The sequence below is a fragment of the Hyperolius riggenbachi genome, chromosome 2 (genome assembly GCF_040937935.1).
Source record: "Hyperolius riggenbachi isolate aHypRig1 chromosome 2, aHypRig1.pri, whole genome shotgun sequence".
NCBI classification, from domain to species: domain Eukaryota; kingdom Metazoa; phylum Chordata; class Amphibia; order Anura; family Hyperoliidae; genus Hyperolius; species Hyperolius riggenbachi.
In genome coordinates, this window is record NC_090647.1 from 466,635,853 (window position 1) to 466,652,414 (window position 16,562).

The window sequence follows — 16,562 nt, forward strand, 5'->3', positions numbered from 1 at the left end:
CTTGCGTCCGGAGCTGGGGGAAAAGGTTAGATAGTAACAAAATTAGATTGATTTTTAACTTGTGCATTGGCGTTTTGGCTTACTTATATAATAAATAAAACATTGCAATAGTGTTTTAAAATTCAATTTGGGGGCTAACAGTTACTCTTTAAGGCAAGGCCACCTAGGCCATGGCCTAGGGTACCACATGATCAAGGGCTGGTGGGCAGCAGGTCGTACTGGGGTGGGGGCAGGAAGGGTCACCTATGCTACCTATGCTGGAGGGAGGGGAGGGTCATCAGGCTATCTATATGTAAGGGGGAGTGTCATCTGGCTTCTTATACTAAAGGGAAGGCAGCAGGCAATACAAGGGTGGGGCAGAAAGGGTAATCAGTCTACCTATATACTGGAGGGAAGGGGGGTTGTCAGGCTATCAAAACTGGAGGAGAGGGGGAAAGGGTTATCTGGCTAGCTGTACTGGAGGTTGGGGGGAGCGTCATCTGGCTGCCTATTCTAGAGGGAAGGGTCAACGAACTACCTATACTAGAGGGGGGCGGCTGCTGACAGTGGCCTTGGGCGGTAAAGAGTACAAATCTGGCTTTGACCCTGCTGCTCCGAGCACGGCTGTGCTGCACCTGCGCCAGCATGGCCCCGTCTGTGCAGTAGCACAGAGCCATTCATGGAATATAGGCTCTGGCTTACTGTACAGGCACGGCCGTACTCATGCAGGGCCGCAATGAAGAGGAGTGTGGTCATGCTCAGAAATCCAACAAGCTCTTGTTGGATTTTTTCGAGGGTCAGGATGTAGAACGGTCGGGGTCAGGAGGACATGGGAAGCCTCTGCAGGACCCAGGGGTTTCCCTCTTCTTAGGTAAGTATCAGTTTTTTTTATCTTAGGTTGGCTTCGGCTACCTGAAGTAACATGTGACATGAGATAAGATGTGTAGGTACAGCCCCAATTGTGTTCCTTTCTTCGTTCTCTTAAAGGATACCATAGTCCTAAATCACTCCTCCAATTGATGCTCTGTGTGTTTGGGGAGGTGTGCATAGGCTTACTACACCCCCGTTGCCTGGCGTCTGCCTCCATGTTCTAGTTCTGCCTCCTGTTGTGATGGCCCTATTCAGCATGGTCGGCGCCCTCTGACCCGGACATACTGTGCTGAGCTTGCGCAGTAGGCCTTGTGACTGTGCTCTCCAGCTCCTGTGCTGACAAATAATGCTGCCCAGTCTTGTTCTACCAGCCGCGCGTCTCCACACATAAACAGCGGTCTGGGGTGGAGTGAGCGCGCGCCACGTATGTCTTGGGGCTGGAGTGTGCGCATACAGCACTCTGGGTCTTCGGCGTGGTCACACGGCGCCAAGAGGACATACTGCATGTGCACAGCGCAGTATGTCTGGGTCAGAGGGCTCCAACCGCGCCAACCAGGACCCTCACAACGGATGGCAGAACTAGAAAATAAAGAGCTATGTTGGTGCCCATTATTTGTGCTGTAAAAATCAAGATTGGAGCTGCTTTAGTTTTGAAGGCAAACGTAATTATTGTTTCCTAGACAGAACAGCACCCTGCCCCCATACAGCCTACAGACATGAAACTGGTATGGTTGTGCTCATTTGTGCTGAAAAAAAAATCATAATAACCTAACAATTGTATCGCGCTTTTCTCCTGTTGGATTCAAAGCACTCAAGAGCTGCAGCCACTGAGGGCACACTCAAGTGGCCACCCTGAAGTGTTAGGAAGTCTTGCCCAAGGACTCCTTACTAAATAGATACCAACCCTGGCCAGGATTCAAACCCTGATCTCCCATGTCAAAGGCAGAGTCCTTAACCAGTACACTATCCAGCCTAACTGCTCATCATTCTATCTTCTATATTTTTAGAGATATTCAAGTTTTTATAAAGGTCAAACGTTCACTCAGACCCCCTAGAACAGAGCAAAGAACTTTTGTGAACTTTATGAAAACATGAATATCTCCAAAACTATAAAAGATAGAATGATGATGTTTGCAGCACAAATTAACAAAAACACAGCACTATTGGCATGCCATTGTCATGGGCGTAAGTTGTATGGGGGCTGGGTGATATTATTGTCTGGAGCTGCTGGGCAGGCTGGCTGGCCTAGTTTCTGTGCTGGTTGCAGGGTGGGCTGGCTGGTGTAACTGCAGTGGTGGGTCTTCTGATGGTGGGCATAATGGCAGGTAGTCAGTACCAATAGTAGCTGGTGAGGCCCAAAACCACATGGTCCAGGCTGCACTGGGGTTGCAGCTTAATAGTGGCACCAAGCAGATGCTGTAAAGATGGCAATGTTGCATCATGGTGGGGGAGGGCTTGGACTGGGAGGAGGATTGGCATTTGATGAGGTCAGCTTGCCCTGCACCGTCCACCATCATGGCTTTGCCACAGCACCATGGTAATGTGATGCACATGTAGGTTGACCAGGCGTCCTCTTTTGCCCAGACAGGTCCACTTTTTCTAACCTGTCCGGGGTGTCCTGGTGGGTTTTAGAAATGTCCGGGTAGTGAAGAGCTGTTTGGGAGGGAAATGTGCTGCCAATCTCATTGCATTTGTGGGAAAATCTGCTGCCAATCTCATTGCATTTGTGGGGAATCTGCTGCCAATATCATTGCATTTGTGGGGAATAGGGGATTATGCTACCAATCTCATTGCATTTGTGGGGAAATCTGCTGCCAATCTCATTGCATTTGTGGGGAAATATGCTGCCAATAAGATTGTATTTGTGGGGAATCTGCTGCCAATAAAATTGCATTTGTGGGGAAATCTGCTGCCAATAAGAATGCATTTGTGGGGAATATGCTGCCAATAAGATTGCATTTGTGGGGAAATCTGCTGCCAATCTCATTGCATTTGTGGGGAAATCTGCTGCCAATCTCATTGCATTTGTGGGAAAATGTGCTGCCAATCTCATTGCATTTGTGAGGAAATATGCTGTCAATCTGATTACATTTGTGGGGAAATATGCTACCAATCTCATATGCAATGAGATTGGCAGCATATTTACCCCCAAATGGAATCAGATTGGCAGCATATGATATTTGTGGGGAAATCTGTTGCCAATCTCATTGCATTTTGTGGGGAAATCTTCTGCGAATCTGATTGCATTTTGTGGTCAGCCGGCCCTCCACCATGTGGTCTAGAAAAAAAAACGGCCCTCCATGCCCACGAAGTTGGACAGCACACTGCTAAGGTCGTGTATATTTGGCCCCACCCATGACCACGCCCACATGCTGTTGTGATTGTCCTCTTTTTTTGGAAATCATAATATGGTCACCCTATGCACATGGAGCCCACAGTGACAGGCCAACAATCAGAGCACAATAGCCACAGATTTGAGGCACAGGCCCCAAATGTATTGTCGGCTGAGGCTGTTCTCATCGGCCGCCTGAGGGGTGTGTACGCGGCTTATTTGGCAGTTTAATGCTGGGCATACACGGATAATGCACCGGAATCGAGCCAGCGCGTCCCTGCTCGTCCGCGCTGGTGCGTGGATCGATTCTCGCTCGTCCCCGTGGGTGCTTCTTATCAGCCGCTTGTTTTTTTCTATTGTCCGCCCGCGGGGATCAAGTGCCGAATCGATCCGCCGCGGTGATTGGACACGTCGGATATTATCAATCGAGCCATCAGCGGTATCTCACCGTGTATGCCCAGCATTACAGATGATGCTGTGGTGGATTACACTATTATGACTAAAAGAGATTACAAACAATTTAGTGGCCTAAAGATAACATTTCATATTTGACATGCACCAGACATCTTCAGCAGTTGTTTTACATGTTTGCCCAGAAAGAGACCAAGCCCTGCAGAATGCCTACATTTAATTGGCTGGAAATCTTTAAAACCACTAGTAAATAAACAGAACATATCTGAATAAAGCAGCCCTCAAACTCAAGTGGCTTTGTCCAGAGTACAGCAAGTCTTTTGGGCAGCTGTCTGTGGGACATGCCTCCGCTGAATCTCCCAGCACCTCAGATGTCCTATTCATACTAAATGCAGTTCACCAGCTTTCTCTGCTAATCTTAGCAGCTGCTGTGTCCTGAGATAGCCAACAGAGAATGTTCCTGGCACAGTTAATCCTCTATGCAAAGAGCCTCATTCTGTGCAGCGGAGAGGAGGAAGTCAGCAGGGATTTATAACTGCAAGTGTTGTGCTTTCTGTGTGCTAGGAATAGCCCACTAATATTTATGTCAGCACAGCATTTCTCCATTTCTCCCAAATGTTCCTTTTTTAGAGGAGCAGCACCTCTTTCAGAGCAAAATCTCTCTGTCCCGTTCCTTACCACACTGTCCCCTTTTTAGGTTTGAAATACAGATCTGTATAAATGCTGTATATGTGTTGCTCTACCCCAAAAATTGTTTTTGTTTTGTTTACATCATCTGAATTAATATAAAACGTATTTTCAAATACTTATATAGATAATAAGTAAGTACAAAAAAGGGGGTGGGGTGGCAGTGTGGCACCTCACGTCCTGTTCCTGCGGACCTTCCAACTAGAAACCAAAGAAAAAGAAAAATCTGGAAGAGATTTTAAAGAGGAACTGTAACCAAGGATGGAACTTCATCCCAGTCAGTAGCCAATAATACCTTTCCCATGAGAAATCTTTACCTTTTTTTCAAATAGATGATTGTCAGGGGGGTTTGTATGGATGATATTGTGTTGAAACACCACCAACAGTGTGATGTCATGACCATGGTCCTGACAGTTTGCTGTCTGTGAACCTCGTTGCATTGTGGGAAATAACGGCTGTTTCCAAACTGCCAAGCAACCAGTATCTCCCTCTGTGCATATGTATTTCTATAAAAAAACAACCTTCAAAGAGACACTGAAGCAAACTTATTTTGCCCATTTTACCTTATAAGTCGCTTCAGTGCTCTCATAACAAGTAATCCGCTGTGTCCCCGCCGCTAAACGAGGGCTGCAGAGCCCCCAAATCCCCGGGGGGCAATCCAGCCGGCATTTCCTGGTAGGGGCAGAGCTTTCAGCTTCAGCTCTGCACCTCCTGATGTCAATCGCAGTGGATCGCCACCTCTCTCTGCCTCTCTCACTCTTCCTTTACAGAGAGGGGTGGGGAGAGGCGGCGATCCGCGCAGCGATTGACGTCAGGAGGGGCAGAGCTACAGCTCATAGCTCTGCCTCTCAGCGCAGCAAGATCCACGACCAAGTTGGTCGTGGATATTTGCAGAGGGATTTGGAGGCTCTGCAGCCCTCATTTAGCGGCGGGGACATGGCGGATTACTTGTTATGAGAGCACCAAAGCGACTTAAAAGGTAAAAAGTTTGCTTCAGTGTCTCTTTAAGACAATTGCATTGCTCGAGGGTGTTTGGTTACAGATAATGGCAGTTGGTGCTTTCTAGTTTTTTTCTTGTCAGCAAGTAGTAAAGATGATCATGTGCAGGCTGATTGTGAATCAAAAAATATGAAATTACATGGCCAATATCAATCATCTCTTGATCTCTCTTCTATTTTTTAACTTCTCACTTTGCAATGTATTGATTTATTTTTTCCTCTTTTCGCTAAAGTTCTTCTGTAACTCTTTACCCTCTCCTATTAAAAATATACCAAACACTCCGCACACTTGTCGTCTTTATATGGGTATTTCAGGATCATTTGTTGGTCACTCAACTTGAAAAAAGATGATTCTAAGGTGTGGCCAAGGGCCCAAACAAATTTTCATCCAGTAGACTAGGATATGTGGAGACTGAATTGTAGGAAATGCTTGAAAAAAAGTAATAGGTTTTTATTAGTGTAAAAGTATAAGGCCTCGTTCAGACTATACGCGCTGCCGTCCGCATTTTGGCAGCGCGTATAGTGTGCGACACGCAAGAACGGTAGAAGGGCATAGACAGCCCTTCTACCGTTCCCATCATATGCGCTGCGTGGCAGCGCGATTGCGCTATCGCGTGCTGCACGCATTTTTGGGAATTGCAGCGCAGATCCCATTCATTGTAATGAATGGGATCTGCAGCGCAGCGCATAGGAGCGCAGATGGCGTGCGATCGGACGCGTTGCGTTCCAATCGCACAGCCATCTGCGCTAATGATGTGAACGAGGCCTAAGGGAGAAGGCAAGACTACTTACTCCTGGTATAAATATCCAATCATATTGAATAAACTAATTTGTATTGATAAGAGAAAGCACGAAACAATGCGTTTTGTGGGATATCAACTGCTTCCTCAGGTTACAATACCACTACTTTTGTTCAGAAGTGTGTGTAAGGGTCTCTTAGATGCAGGTGCTAGAGGCTAGCAATTTATCTCCACGGCCTCAGACCTGCCACCCAAAAGATCAAGTCCTGATTCTTCTCTTGCAATAGTCCTTGTACCTAATGTTTTGGCCACTCGGTGTATGTGTGTATGAGGCTTTTGGGTTAGGAATCCAGGGTTCTAAATTGCTTTTTCTCTGCAATTAATAGTATAGGAAGTGGACAAAAGTGGCAGTATATATGTGTTAAGCAAAGACTATTTCTAAAGATCATGTAACTTCCAAAATATTTTACAAATAGCAAATTGTATTAAATACCAAATTGCACTAATAGCATAAACAATGAGGCTAAAAATTGCATGGGATGGCCATTGGCCACCACGCCAGATGTACAGACACACACACCACCTAACTGCAGTCAACGGCCGTATCTCACACAAGCCCCCATAGTCCATAGAAATGATTTATAGGCCACTTGATGAACGCTGTGAGCCAAGGAATTGAAAGCTTTGAAAATTGGTAGCAGACTGTAAAGTGGAACTGGATCACTCCAGCACAGCAACACCAAACATGTAACAAAGCAGATGCAGTTCAGATGGAAACAACAGCCAAATCATAGGCAAGCCAGCAAAGCGTGTAGCAAGCAACAGTATTGGAATGCAATGGGCGATTTAACACAATCATCTGAGTCCACTAGGTCACTAGATGCACTTGAGTGGCAGAAGGATGATCCTCCTGCATCATCTAGGCATCCTGTATTGGAGATCCAGGCAGTGATTGAGAGGTAGTGTGACAGTGGTTGCATGGTGTGCAGAGAGGTGGGGCTAGTCCTGGGTCAATGCAGTGGTGGGCCTAGAAGTGACTCGGGTGGCATGCCAGGCAAGATGTCAAAGGCCTCTTACAGACCCGCGGAGTGTCTGTGCAGGACGGCGCAGCCTCCCATGCGAGTTGGACTGTAGCGTTGTTGTAGTAGTCCCAAATAACTCATTACAGACGACAATATTTTGTGTGACTGACAAACATTTCTCAAAACAGAGACCTGATAAAAAATTAGTTAAAGATTTATGTCAGTGTGGGAGCTGAAAAACATTTATAACCGGTGCATGAGAGTTAAATCTTTAAACCTACCGCTTTAACTTTTAGATACAAAATAAGTATTGGGATGGGATTCCAGGAAAGTCTTATTTTGGATTGTGACTATAATAAAACATTTTTATCCTAGTTTATTTTGACTTGACATTTGTTTTACATTAAACACGCACAGCAAAAAAAAGTTTTGTCATGCTGTAATCATGCGTTGCACATCTTTGTGTTTGAAAGCTGCTGTCTTCTGCATCTGATTTTTTAGATCTCTGCATCAATAAGCTGTTCATATCCAGTCTAACTATACAAAAAGAAAGAACTGCCATCTCAACCAGCTGCCTCCAAGAATAATGAGCGGATTGTTACTCAGAGCTACAGCCAGCAACAGTAAATAGTAAAGATTGCACTAAGGAATAATTGGCTTGATGAAGGTCTCCTCAGAACAAGAACTTTAATTCAGCATACCTTCTCAAAAATGTTATGAAAACAAAATAATATGAACAAAATAATTTGATGTAACACATTGCCAGCTGATTACCATATACCCTCTAAGCTCCTTCAGTGTGCCTTTCTATACATCTGTGCCTCCACTATGCCCCTGAGCTTCCACGTGACCCCCCTGTACACAACCACAGTGCCCCTCTGTGCCCCCACTGCCACACATAGGGGTTGATTCACTAAACTGTGCTAATGCATAGCACGGCCGTTAACACTCCTTATCAGAGATCACACGCCTTATCAAAGTTAACACGCCTTATCACAGTTAACACGTGTTATCAGAGTAGCAAAGAGAGCGCTACAAACTTTTGCCTGCTAATTGGCAATGACAAGAGTTCCACTCTTCCTGCCCTGAGCCCCTTTGGGTCCAATCACTTTAAAGGACATTATCCCCACACTGTGGGCTTGATTCACAAAACCGTGCTAATGCAGGCAAAAGTTCATAGCAGGCAAAAGTTATGCTACTCTGATAACACGTGTTAACTGTGATAAGGCGTGTTATCTCCTATAAGGAGTGTTAAAGGCCGTGCTATGCATTAGCACGGTTTAGTGAATCAACTCCCTAGTGTGATAACCATACCATATTATGTGAAATTCTTGCATATTTGTTCACAGTTGTCAACTTCTCAACCCCAAGGATCCATTGCCTTTTGTTGGGAGATGTCATATCTTACCTGCCCCATGTTTTTGATATTTTTTGGGCACCTCCTATCTAGACTACAGCGTACACCCCCAATTTTTTTCCCAGCCGTGTGGCATGAAAAGGTAGCCGGGTGGGGCATGACGGGGGAATGCAGGACCAGTGCAACTCTGCTTACAGCATAGGAAGAGGATGAGGAAGCGAGCTAATGGCAGCCAGGTGCTCACCAAAATTGGAGTACTTGGCTAAAACAGCCTTGGGAGAGCACTGTGACTAGTTGTGTGTTTTGGGCAATAGTCCACCAAGGTGTATATGTGACTCAACTGGAAGCGTAATCCTAAACCCAAACTGTAACACCTAATATCATCCTAACACCACCCTATCCTAACACTAACCGTACCACTGGATTTATCTGACTTTCACAATAACCCTTGCTTATTAGTTGAACCTCAAAAAAGCATGAATATCAAAGCTGGAGGTTCCAAACAGTAGGTTTCAAAGAAAAGCCACAGCCCATGATCAATCAGCCATAAAGAACATACACAATATGTGGTACATAGTTACACAGATTGGTTGACGTCCATCCATATAGTTTAACCAAAGATGTTCATTTTGGTGCAAGTGGATCTTGGCATACAGCCTTGTACACAGTATTCCTTATTATGATGTGTCAGATTCTCTGTACCAACATAGGCAAAATTAATAAGAATTGGCCCACTAACTTCCATCATCTGATAAGGGAAGTTTACATTGGACCCGCTAGCCTGTTCACTGCATTGGCTTATGTTTTTCTGTTAGTGAAATGTGCTCAAAGTTATTTTATGTGATCCTGCCAACGAGTTTTCCTGTTTCTACTGAAGAAAGCATCTGCAATGGCTTTTATCTAAGCTTTATCTAGTGTAGAACAGAGAGTAAACTAAAGACTGGAGGAAAACCAATAAACTGTTTGTCTTGCCAGCACGGCATCAGATCAATCACTGTGTAAGAAAGAGCGTATTCTTCATTCATGGAAACTGAGTGGAAGTGACGCTATGGGGTCACTGGCTGCAGATGCTTTCAATACAGGGAAGGGGAAATCTCAGCAACCGCAAAACGTAGAATCCAGTAAGGTCTTGCTTATTCTTCTTGGCAAAAGTGTTCGGTGATGAAATGTAGTAAATAAATGTTGAAATGTTATACTTTAATGCATGTTGTGCTATTAAAGGAGACCTTAGGCCTTCATAAAAGCTTTCTTCTATTTCTAGTGACAATACTGTTTTATGTCTAATCAGAACAGCGTTTACTACCAGCAAGTGCCTGCAGTAATGTGGAGACAAGACAAGACTTCTCTTTTCTTCTTGATAGCAAGAGAAGGATAAGAACATCTGAGAGGAGTAAATTAACTGAAAGGCTGCTTAAAAAAATTACTTTTTCTAAACATGGTTCTGTATACCTTATATACTCACGTATAAGCCTAATTTTTCGGCACAAAAAAATATGCTAAAAAGTTACCCCCTCCCTCGGCTTATATGCGCATCAGTGGAGCAGAACAGATAGTGAAGCAGATTTTGTTACAGACAGAGGAGCGTAAGGATCATGCACTAGTGATCCTGCTATTGTCAGCTGACTCATTCCCTGCAACATGGTGTACAGAGTGCAGTGCTCAAGACTACCTGTGTACACTGGCTTGCGTGCCAGTAACGTATCAGCAGTGCAGTGATTGGGGAATCTTCCTGTGTGGCAATCTCTGTGCCTCACATCTATGACACCATCTAGTGGCATCTTGAGACACAGCTGTATCATCCTTGGGTCACATTTGGCTATTGGGAGGGGGTTTGACTTGTACTGGAGGCACATCGGGCTATTGTGGGGGGGCTATACTGGGGGATGGGGCTTATACACAAGTCTATAACTTTTCCTGGTTTCTGAGGGAAAAGTGGGTACCTTGGCATATACGCGGGTCGGCTTATATGCGAGTATATACGGTATTTGTTCTATTTGAGCTATACAACAGCACTTGAAGAGGAAGCAGGAGATTTGGGTGCCTGCAGCTAATGCACAGTTTAGGAGCCCCATAGGGGCTAATGCAAATATCAGCAATTGGGCAGCAAAAGCAGACATTTGGGGTTCTGATAAACAGTGGGCGCCAGGCCTGTCCAGCCAAAATGTTTCAATTTTGAAAATTATCGTTGGTGCTGGATCAACACCACAATGTTGCATAACTAGATTATTCTGCATATTGTGTTGGTGGTAAGATAATCATTTTGATCCAGCCCATTCAAAATGTAATGTTTGCAGGTAGTTGTATCTTATCATTGTTAGATGTATCAATTATGGGGTCCACACCCTAGACCTGGGCTTGGTTTTAATTGTTTTTAATATCATTGGCTTATAAAGTTTGGTACATTGTCCTTATCTGCGTCTAGAATATTTACTATACTACATAAGTATTGAATTTCATATGTTGTTTGGGTCGATGAGCCCACTCTCCCCTTGAGACACTCGGGCCCATATGCAATTAACCTTTTCTCCTGTGTTTTCTCCTAGGTGATATTTTTAAACTTGTCAATAAAATGTCTTCTAATGCACCAGCAGGCAAGAAAATGCTCAAAATAATTTTGATAATACCTTTTCACCCACTTTTTAGCATTTTTTTAGTTGAAAAGTACAGGAAAGTTATTTTAAATCAAGGATGAAAAATGATCTCCTAGGCGAAAACTAAGGTGGAACAGTGAATTGCATATGGCCCAGTGTGTCTCTAAGAGTAGAGTGGGATAGCCAATATGGAATAGCCTATAGATTATTGATCTAGCGGCTTGTTCTTTGCTCATTTAGTAGTGTTTTGTATAAATACAGGGAGGTTTTAAGGTTAGGCATCGGAGGGGGGAGGGTTCTGTGTGAGAGTAGGGTTAGGTTTAGCTGTAGTAAAACATTGGTAACATTTACACTTGTTATACTATTATCATTACCACGGTATTTTTTAGTTTTCATTTGGCGCCCAATTTATCGCTTAGACTTATATCATCTTCACCCCTCACCCATTTTTCTTCGTGCCTCTATTTCATGTACGCCTTGTGGATGCACGGTGTGGATGAGGGAATTTGTTCAAACCAGTTTTGCAAACTGCAACATTTTTTATTTTTTTACTGTAATTTTTTTGCCATTTTATGAATTTGCGTTGAAGTCTATGGGCATGTGTTTTGTGGTTCAGTGCAAAGCCCCCGCACATGATATTGACACCAAATCTAGGGGGAGGAACCTCACTATATTGCCAGAGGATTGTGTCTGGGGACAACCTTTTGTATTGAAATCTGATCAACTAAAATGCCGCCAGAATTAACTTTGTACTGTTCAATTAAGCACCAAAGCTGTCCAATAAATGCTATTTGACCTTTAGATCTCAGCAATCTGGTCCGTATAAAAATGTATAAACCTATTATTACTTAAAGTGGATCCGAGATGAACTTTTACTCATTGCATAATTGTGTTCCTTTCATATAGTTTATAGGGCACTCCTCAAGCCAAATACTTTTTTTGTTTTGTTTTAATACTCTAATTCCCTATAAACTAAACAAGCCTCGCCCACAGCTCCATTTGTGCCTTGGAACTGTAGCAAGGGCTTATGGGAGCTCAATCTGGTCAGGAGAGGGAGGTTACTAGCCAGAGATTTCAGAGGCAGAGGGGAGGAGGGAGGAGGAGAGGGGACTTCATTTACACACAGGCAAGCTGATAGCATCTCCAGCCCTCAGCCTGTGACAATGTGACAAACAGAACATGGGTGCCCTCATTGTATCACAGGAATAAATAATCATAAACTTTTGAAGCTGTTTGTAGCTAGATATGCTGTGTAAACTATCTAAACTTTAGATAACTATCTAAACTTTAGATAAGATATATAGACAAGTTACTTGTTATAGTTAGTTTTTCATCTCCGATCCGTTTTAAAGTGAATCCGAATGAAAATGAGATAAAAATAAGCTGATGAGATAAACAATTGGATCTGTCCTCCTACTCCTAAAATGACTTTTTTAATCCTGCAGTTTTATTTTCTGTATAAACATTTACAAAGTAGATTTAACCAGCCGGGCGGTATGGACGAGCTTAGCTCGTCCATCACCGTCGGAGGCTGCCGCTCAGGCCCTGCTGGGCTGATTTTCATCAAATAAAAAGCAGCACACGCAGCCGGTACTTTGCCAGCCGCGTGTGCTGCCTGATCGCCGCCGCAGCCGGGCGATCCGCCGCGTGCAGCGGCGAAAGAGGGTCCCCCCAGCCGCCTGAGCCCAGCGTAGCCGGAACAAAAAGTTCCGGCCAGCGCTAAGGGCTGGATCGGAGGCGGCTGACGTCAGGACGTCGGCTGACGTCCATGACGTCACTCCGCTCGTCGCCATGGCGACGAAGTAAGCAAAACACGTAAGGCCGCTCATTGCGGCCTTCCGTGTTACTTCTGGCCGCCGGAGGCGATCAGAAGAACGCCTCCGGAGCGCCCTCTAGTGGGCTTTCATGCAGCCAACTTTCAGTTGGCTGCATAAAAATAGTTTTTTTTTATTTAAAAAAAACCCTCCAGCAGCCGCCCTGGCGATCTTAATAGAACGCCAGGGTGGTTAATGTTTTATTGCCTCAGCTCAATTGCAGTGTCTCTATGTGATGATTTGCTCAGCTGCCTGTGCAGGCAGCCAGCCTTTTGACCATTGTGTAGGTTTGCATGCTGCAGGACTCTGGAAAGAAGAGCTTCTGTCAGTTTTGCAGCTTGTGCTTGCAGAGGAATTTGCATACGTTGTCATGCAAATTGCCTGGCCACATTCATTGGAGGTGTGTACTATAAGTACTATGTCTTTCCCACAATGCTTCGCTGTTCATAAGGATTTCGTCCTATGTAACACTCCTGGTGGGGTGTCAGCCTTGCTCTCTGTTTGAACATCAGCTTAGAGTAATTCCTGAATCTGCGCTAGGCAGATTTCCCTAGTGCAGTTAGGATTGTATTATCTGTATTGCCTGTTCTGTCTTGTCTTGCCTGTTGCCATTGTCCTGTCCCTATGGTGGTTGACAGGAAATGGTTCTGATCTCTGTTCTTGGAGTATAGCTGGTGCAGCGGTTGCTACCAGCTATCTCTTCTGTTCTGTCTCCTGGGATCGCACTAGCTACTTTTCGCTAGCGCTGGGGATCCTTCTGTTCTGTCTCCTGGGATCGCGCTAGCTACTTTTCGCTAGCGCTGGGAATCCTTCTGTTCTGCTACTCTGTACCTGGATCGTGCTGGTCACTTTTCGCTAGTGCTGTGGATCCTATCTCTCGCTTGTCCCTATTTTCGTGTGTCTGTCTTATCTGCTACGACCACTTGCTGGAGGCTCGGTGAGGTAACCGTTAAGCAAGCGTTCGCGTCCTCTGTTTCATGTTTGTCTGTCGATGGTTAGTTAGGCGTGCTTGTCTCTATTGTGCTTATCACGTGGAGACCGCGCATAACCGCGTGCACTGTTGCGAATGAGTGCGGTGTTCGCGGTTAGCTAGCGTTTGTTGTTTTCCGCATCTTCTCATTGTATTATTTACTGTGCCTTTGCTACCCTCGTATTCTGTCCTGATCTGCCTTGTGTCACGTCTGGCGATCGCACCTCTCGCGATCGCGTTCCTATTTCATATCTGCTGTTGTGTGTGTGCGCGGTCGCGGGGTGGCGACTGGATTGGCGCACACACATACAAACTGTCCCTTTGCTCGTTCTCATTCGCAATCGCCTCTCTTGCGATTGCGTTCTGCGCTTCGTACAAATTCCTGTCTGGTATTTGTGGAGGTACAGAGGATTGGTTCCTCTGCACTCCCCAGCGCCATCTGCCAACAGGAATTTTCCCTCTACGGGTGCGTAGCACCTTTTGCTGGGTGCCTTCAAATATACGCTTGTGGAAGATTTCAGCCGTATCAGCGCACGCGTTGTGCGTGTGTGAGAAAGTTCCACAATCGTTACACTCTAGAGTCCCAGAATGAAAATACATGAACTATTGATCTTTTTATCTCTGGCTTGCAGTCAGAAGCCCAGTTATTTGTTTAGAAAAGTATTTTATAGCTGTAATTTGTTACAAGTGAGGGATACTATACTGTTGGTGACAAATTGTCAATTGCATAGCTGAAATATTAACTCTTTCAGGCAGGGAAAAAAGAAAAGGAGCAAGCATGGGTGTCTGTATGCTTGCCACTGTACAGTATATACCCATGTCTATCTCGTCACGTGTCATCACAGGTATACTTTTTTTTCTAAAATCTTTTTAATGTTTTTAAAACAAACAAAACATTGAACAGTTAATTGACAGTGTGATTCAGTGGATAACACAATAGGGGTACATCAGCACATAGTAAGTGAAATACATACACCTTCCACCATAATCCTAGAAACAATGCAGACTAACCTCAAGAGTCTCGCAGTGCTAATGCACAATATCTCTAAATGCAAAAGTTATCCAGGATCTTCCTAAAAAAATTAGCAGTATAATACAGCGAAGATCATGGCTATAAAACATTGATATTACGGAGAGTCAATAATACTTGTGGTCACATTTAAATTAGCTATCGCTGACTCAGTATTGCGGAACCATACACCCCATACCTTAGAGAGCTTTGAACCAGCTCCCCGAGCCAACCATGTCAATTGATACAGATCATGGGTACACTTCAAGTTTTGCATATGTGAGTTGGAGGCATCTAATTGCCTATAGATGATATCCACATATTCTTTAAGCCTCATCTACATGAGGTGATCCGGCGGCTCGATTAGCCGCAGGATCGCCTCTTCCGCATCCCCGCGCGTACCCGCCGCGTCCTCGCTCGCCACGCGTGCGTCGGATTCGTTCCGCCCTCGTCCCCGCCTGGCGCCGCTTATCTTCCGCTCGATTCCCTGCCATTGTCCCCTCGTGGGGAATGAGCAGGGAATCGGCGGTGGCAAGATCCGACCTGTCGGATCTTATCAATCGAGCCGCATCAGTGGCTCGATTGACAATACACATCGGAGCCTCATCTACGCGTGTAGATGAGGCTTTAGAGTCAGAGCTGCCGTAATCTTCTTTTTGTGCTGTAGCAGGAAAAAAGGGCACCGGCGGCTAGTGGACAAAAAGGGCGCCACCACAGACTCTAATGCAATTATCATTAATACGGCGAAAAAAGCAGGAAAAAGGACGCCCGATAAATATCATTAACAACATTAGAACATTAAAGTTTTTTAACCACTTCAGCCCTCAGTCGTTTTCACTTTATGCATCCGAGCAATGTTCACCTCCCATTCATTAGCCTATAACTTTATCACTACTCACGCAATGAACTGATCTATATCTTGTTTTTTCCGCCACCAATTAGGCTTTCTTTGGGGTTACATTTTGCTAAGAGCCACTTTACTGTAAATGCATTTTAACAGGAAGAATAAGAAAAAACGGAAAAAAATTCATTATTTCTCAGTTTTCGGCCATTATAGTTTTAAAATAATACATGCCTCCATAATTAAAACCCATGTATTGTATTTGCCCATTTGTCCCGGTTATTACACCGTTTAAATTATGTCCCTATCACAATGTATGGCGACAATATTTTATTTGGAAATAAAATTGCATTTTTTCCGTTTTGCATCCATCACTATTTACAAGCCTTTAATAAAAAAAAATAGAAATATTTGATCTTTACATTGATATTTAAAAAGTTTAGACCCTTAAGTAAATATTTACTTTTTTTATTATTGTAATGTTTTTTGTTTGTTTTTATTACACATTTTATGTGGGTATTTTTGGGAGGGTGGGATGTAAATAGTATTTTTTTTTATGCAAATATATGTATATTTTTATTTTTTTTACATTTAGATGTAGTTTTACTTTTTGGCCACAAGATGGCAGCCATGAGTTTGTTTACATGACGTCACTCTAAGCGTAACATGTAAGCTTAGAGGGACGTAGGAGGATTCAAGAGGCAGAAAAGGCGAGGCTTCCGAGAGAAGCAGTCGCTTTTTCTGCAGGGGAGAGGAATCAATCATCCGGCACCATGTCCCGATTGATTCCTGGGCTAACGATCCACGGCCGGGAGCGCACGTGCACGCGCACGTTCAGCCACGGGAGCGCACATGGCCTCCTGGACGTAACTTTTACGTCCAGGAAGCTTAAATGGTTAAGTATGTTATCGTTTTAGAAGCTTGCAACATTATAGTTTTTG

At 44.4% G+C, this 16,562-nt stretch overlaps 1 protein-coding gene across 4 annotated transcripts in view; it reads left to right on the top strand.

The window, feature by feature from the left end:
* Positions 1-16,562, top strand: part of LOC137547042 (Na(+)/citrate cotransporter-like) — a 147,464-nt gene that overhangs the window by 38,373 nt on the left and 92,529 nt on the right. Inside the window, exon 1 of one of the 4 annotated variants that reach the window (XM_068270180.1) lies at positions 8,462-9,517. The exons of the other annotated variants lie outside the window; for them this stretch is intronic. The gene's annotated coding sequence lies outside the window, so the exon portion shown is untranslated. Of the gene's footprint in view, positions 1-8,461; positions 9,518-16,562 lie in introns of those variants that run through there. 4 annotated transcript variants of the gene reach the window in all.